General features: G+C 39.5%; 5 non-coding genes across 5 annotated transcripts; all 5 read right to left on the bottom strand.

Annotated features, from left to right (window-relative positions):
* Positions 1 to 86: 86 nt before the first annotated feature.
* LOC127996285 (5S ribosomal RNA) lies at positions 87 to 205 on the bottom strand. Its single transcript, XR_008169196.1, has one exon. It is a non-coding gene; the product is annotated as a 5S ribosomal RNA (ribosomal RNA).
* A 364-nt stretch (positions 206 to 569) lies between these two features.
* Positions 570 to 688, bottom strand: LOC127999741 (5S ribosomal RNA). Its single transcript, XR_008172550.1, has one exon. It is a non-coding gene; the product is annotated as a 5S ribosomal RNA (ribosomal RNA).
* A 514-nt stretch (positions 689 to 1202) lies between these two features.
* On the bottom strand, positions 1203 to 1321 carry LOC128000749 (5S ribosomal RNA). Its single transcript, XR_008173526.1, has one exon. It is a non-coding gene; the product is annotated as a 5S ribosomal RNA (ribosomal RNA).
* A 1658-nt stretch (positions 1322 to 2979) lies between these two features.
* On the bottom strand, positions 2980 to 3098 carry LOC128000748 (5S ribosomal RNA). The gene has a single exon (XR_008173525.1). It is a non-coding gene; the product is annotated as a 5S ribosomal RNA (ribosomal RNA).
* Positions 3099 to 4756: 1658 nt separating this feature from the next.
* Positions 4757 to 4875, bottom strand: LOC128000746 (5S ribosomal RNA). Its single transcript, XR_008173524.1, has one exon. It is a non-coding gene; the product is annotated as a 5S ribosomal RNA (ribosomal RNA).
* Positions 4876 to 5000: the final 125 nt, after the last annotated feature.

Genomic DNA, 5000 nt, shown 5'->3' with positions numbered 1-5000 from the left:
AGGCCCAAACCTGCTAATATTCAGAGATTGGCATTGACTCTATTTTTTGGCAAAATTATTATATACTAAGTGAAAAATTTCCAAAAAGCTTACAGCACCTGGTATTCCCAGGCGGTCTCCCATCCAAGTACTAACCAGGCCCAAACCTGCTTAGCTTCCGAGATCAGACGAGATCGGGCATAGCCAGGATGGTATGGCCGTAAGCAAAGTCTGCTGCAAAGAGAGGGCTATTTAAAGATCAGCCAATCTTATCGCCAGTACATTATATAAGTAGGAATGAAAACCCAAAAGCTTAAAGCACCTGGTATTCCTAGGCAGTCTCTCATCAAAGTACTAATCAGACCTAAACCTGCTAAGATTCAGAGATCGGGCATTGACTCTTTTTTTTTTTTTTATGAAAGATTATTATATAATTCGTGAACTTTTCCAAAAAGATTAAAACACCTGGTATTCCCAGGCAGTCTCCTATCCATGTACTAAGCAGGCCCAAACCTGCTAATATTCAGAGATCAGGCATTGACTCTATTTTTTGGCAAAATTATTATATACTAAGTGAAAAATGTCCAAAAAGCTTACAGCACCTGGTATTCCCAGGCGGTCTCCCATCCAAGTACTAACCAGGCCCAAACCTGCTTAGCTTCCGAGATCAGACGAGATCCGGCATAGCCAGGTTGGTATGGCCGTAAGCGAAGTCTGCTGCAAAGAGAGGGCTATTTAAAGACCAGCCAATCTTATCGCCAGTACATTATTTAAGTAGGAAAGAAAACCCAAAAGCTTAAAGCACCTGGTATTCCTAGGCAGTCTCTCATCAAAGTACTAACCAGACCTAAACCTGCTAAGATTCAGAGATCGGGCATTGACTCTTTTTTTTTTTTTTTTTTTTTTTTTTAAATGAAAGATTATTATATAATTCGTGAAATTTTCCAAAAAGATTAAAGCACCTGGTATTCCCAGGCAGTCTCCCATCCATGTACTAACCAGGCCCAAACCTGCAAATATTCAGAGATCGGGCATTGACTCTATTTTTTGGCAAAATTATTATATACTAAGTGAAAAATGTCCAAAAAGCTTACAGCACCTGGTATTCCCAGGCAGTCTCCCATCCATGTACTAACCAGGCCCAAACCTGCTAATATTCAGAGATTGGCATTGACTCTATTTTTTGGCAAAATTATTATATACTAAGTGAAAAATTTCCAAAAAGCTTACAGCACCTGGTATTCCCAGGCGGTCTCCCATCCAAGTACTAACCAGGCCCAAACCTGCTTAGCTTCCGAGATCAGACGAGATCAGGCATAGCCAGGATGGTATGGCCGTAAGCGAAGTCTGCTGCAAAGAGAGGGCTATTTAAAGACCAGCCAATCTTATCGCCAGTACATTATATAAGTAGGAATGAAAACCCAAAAGCTTAAAGCACCTGGTATTCCTAGGCAGTCTCTCATCAAAGTACTAATCAGACCTAAACCTGCTAAGATTCAGAGATCGGGCATTGACTCTTTTTTTTTTTTTTTTATGAAAGATTATTATATAATTCGTGAAATTTTCCAAAAAGATTAAAGCACCTGGTATTCCCAGGCTGTCTCCCATCCATGTACTAAGCAGGCCCAAACCTGCTAATATTCAGAGATCAGGCATTGACTCTATTTTTTGGCAAAATTATTATATACTAAGTGAAAAATGTCCAAAAAGCTTACAGCACCTGGTATTCAATCAATCAATCAATCACCTTTATTTATATAGTGCTTTAAACAAAATACATTGCGTCAAAGCACTGAACAACATTCATTAGGAAAACAGTGTCTCAATAATGCAAAATTATAATTAAAGGCAGTATATTCCCAGGCAGTCTCCCATCCATGTACTAAACAGGCCCAAACCTGCTAATATTCAGAGATCAGGCACTGACTCTATTTTTTGGCAAAATTATTATATACTAAGTGAAAAATGTCCAAAAAGCACCTAGAAAGGACCTCTACTGCCCTGAAAGACAGCGGAGACCAGGACAACTAGAGCCCCAGATACAGATCCCCTGTAAAGACCTTGTCTCAGAGGAGCACCAGGACAAGACCACAGGAAACAGATGATTCTTCTGCACAATCTGACTTTGCTGCAGCCTGGAATTGAACTACTGGTTTTCGTCTGGTCAGAGGAGAACTGACCCCCCAACTGAGCCTGGTTTCTCCCAAGGTTTTTTTCTCCATTCTGTCACCGATGGAGTTTCGGTTCCTTGCCGCTGTCGCCTCTGGCTTGCTTAGTTGGGGTCACTTCATCTACAGCGATATCATTGACTTGATTGCAAATAAAAACAGACACTATTTCAACTGAACAGAGATGACATAGCTGAATTCAATGATGAACTGCCTTTAACTATCATTTTGCATTATTGAGACACTGTTTTCCAAATGAATGTTGTTCAGTGCTTTGACGCAATGTATTTTGTTTAAAGCACTATATAAATAAAGGTGATTGATTGATTGATTGAAGAGAGGGCTATTTAAAGAACAGCCAATCTTATCGCCAGTACATTATATAAGTAGGAAAGAAAACCCAAAAGCTTAAAGCACCTGGTATTCCTAGGCAGTCTCTCATACAAGTACTAACCAGACCTAAACCTGCTAAGATTCAGAGATCGGGCATTGACTCTTTTTTTTTTTTTTTTTTTTTTTTAATGAAAGATTATTATATAATTCGTGAAATTTTCCAAAAAGATTAAAGCACCTGGTATTCCCAGGCAGTCTCCCATCCATGTACTAACCAGGCCCAAACCTGCAAATATTCAGAGATCGGGCATTGACTCTATTTTTTGGCAAAATTATTATATACTAAGTGAAAAATGTCCAAAAAGCTTACAGCACCTGGTATTCCCAGGCAGTCTCCCATCCATGTACTAACCAGGCCCAAACCTGCTAATATTCAGAGATTGGCATTGACTCTATTTTTTGGCAAAATTATTATATACTAAGTGAAAAATTTCCAAAAAGCTTACAGCACCTGGTATTCCCAGGCGGTCTCCCATCCAAGTACTAACCAGGCCCAAACCTGCTTAGCTTCCGAGATCAGACGAGATCAGGCATAGCCAGGATGGTATGGCCGTAAGCGAAGTCTGCTGCAAAGAGAGGGCTATTTAAAGACCAGCCAATCTTATCGCCAGTACATTATATAAGTAGGAATGAAAACCCAAAAGCTTAAAGCACCTGGTATTCCTAGGCAGTCTCTCATCAAAGTACTAATCAGACCTAAACCTGCTAAGATTCAGAGATCGGGCATTGACTCTTTTTTTTTTTTTTTTATGAAAGATTATTATATAATTCGTGAAATTTTCCAAAAAGATTAAAGCACCTGGTATTCCCAGGCTGTCTCCCATCCATGTACTAAGCAGGCCCAAACCTGCTAATATTCAGAGATCAGGCATTGACTCTATTTTTTGGCAAAATTATTATATACTAAGTGAAAAATGTCCAAAAAGCTTACAGCACCTGGTATTCAATCAATCAATCAATCACCTTTATTTATATAGTGCTTTAAACAAAATACATTGCGTCAAAGCACTGAACAACATTCATTAGGAAAACAGTGTCTCAATAATGCAAAATTATAATTAAAGGCAGTATATTCCCAGGCAGTCTCCCATCCATGTACTAAACAGGCCCAAACCTGCTAATATTCAGAGATCAGGCACTGACTCTATTTTTTGGCAAAATTATTATATACTAAGTGAAAAATGTCCAAAAAGCACCTAGAAAGGACCTCTACTGCCCTGAAAGACAGCGGAGACCAGGACAACTAGAGCCCCAGATACAGATCCCCTGTAAAGACCTTGTCTCAGAGGAGCACCAGGACAAGACCACAGGAAACAGATGATTCTTCTGCACAATCTGACTTTGCTGCAGCCTGGAATTGAACTACTGGTTTTCGTCTGGTCAGAGGAGAACTGACCCCCCAACTGAGCCTGGTTTCTCCCAAGGTTTTTTTCTCCATTCTGTCACCGATGGAGTTTCGGTTCCTTGCCGCTGTCGCCTCTGGCTTGCTTAGTTGGGGTCACTTCATCTACAGCGATATCATTGACTTGATTGCAAATAAAAACAGACACTATTTCAACTGAACAGAGATGACATAGCTGAATTCAATGATGAACTGCCTTTAACTATCATTTTGCATTATTGAGACACTGTTTTCCAAATGAATGTTGTTCAGTGCTTTGACGCAATGTATTTTGTTTAAAGCACTATATAAATAAAGGTGATTGATTGATTGATTGAAGAGAGGGCTATTTAAAGAACAGCCAATCTTATCGCCAGTACATTATATAAGTAGGAAAGAAAACCCAAAAGCTTAAAGCACCTGGTATTCCTAGGCAGTCTCTCATACAAGTACTAACCAGACCTAAACCTGCTAAGATTCAGAGATCGGGCATTGACTCTTTTTTTTTTTTTTTTTTTTTTTTAATGAAAGATTATTATATAATTCGTGAAATTTTCCAAAAAGATTAAAGCACCTGGTATTCCCAGGCAGTCTCCCATCCATGTACTAACCAGGCCCAAACCTGCAAATATTCAGAGATCGGGCATTGACTCTATTTTTTGGCAAAATTATTATATACTAAGTGAAAAATGTCCAAAAAGCTTACAGCACCTGGTATTCCCAGGCAGTCTCCCATCCATGTACTAACCAGGCCCAAACCTGCTAATATTCAGAGATTGGCATTGACTCTATTTTTTGGCAAAATTATTATATACTAAGTGAAAAATTTCCAAAAAGCTTACAGCACCTGGTATTCCCAGGCGGTCTCCCATCCAAGTACTAACCAGGCCCAAACCTGCTTAGCTTCCGAGATCAGACGAGATCAGGCATAGCCAGGATGGTATGGCCGTAAGCGAAGTCTGCTGCAAAGAGAGGGCTATTTAAAGACCAGCCAATCTTATCGCCAGTACATTATATAAGTAGGAATGAAAACCCAAAAGCTTAAAGCACCTGGTATTCCTAGGCAGTCTCTCATCAAA

The sequence above is a fragment of the Carassius gibelio genome, chromosome B22, assembly GCF_023724105.1.
Source record: "Carassius gibelio isolate Cgi1373 ecotype wild population from Czech Republic chromosome B22, carGib1.2-hapl.c, whole genome shotgun sequence".
In the NCBI taxonomy this organism is placed as follows: domain Eukaryota; kingdom Metazoa; phylum Chordata; class Actinopteri; order Cypriniformes; family Cyprinidae; genus Carassius; species Carassius gibelio.
The sequence above is the reverse complement of the archived record's forward strand: the minus strand, read 5'-3'. Positions and strand labels throughout refer to the sequence as shown.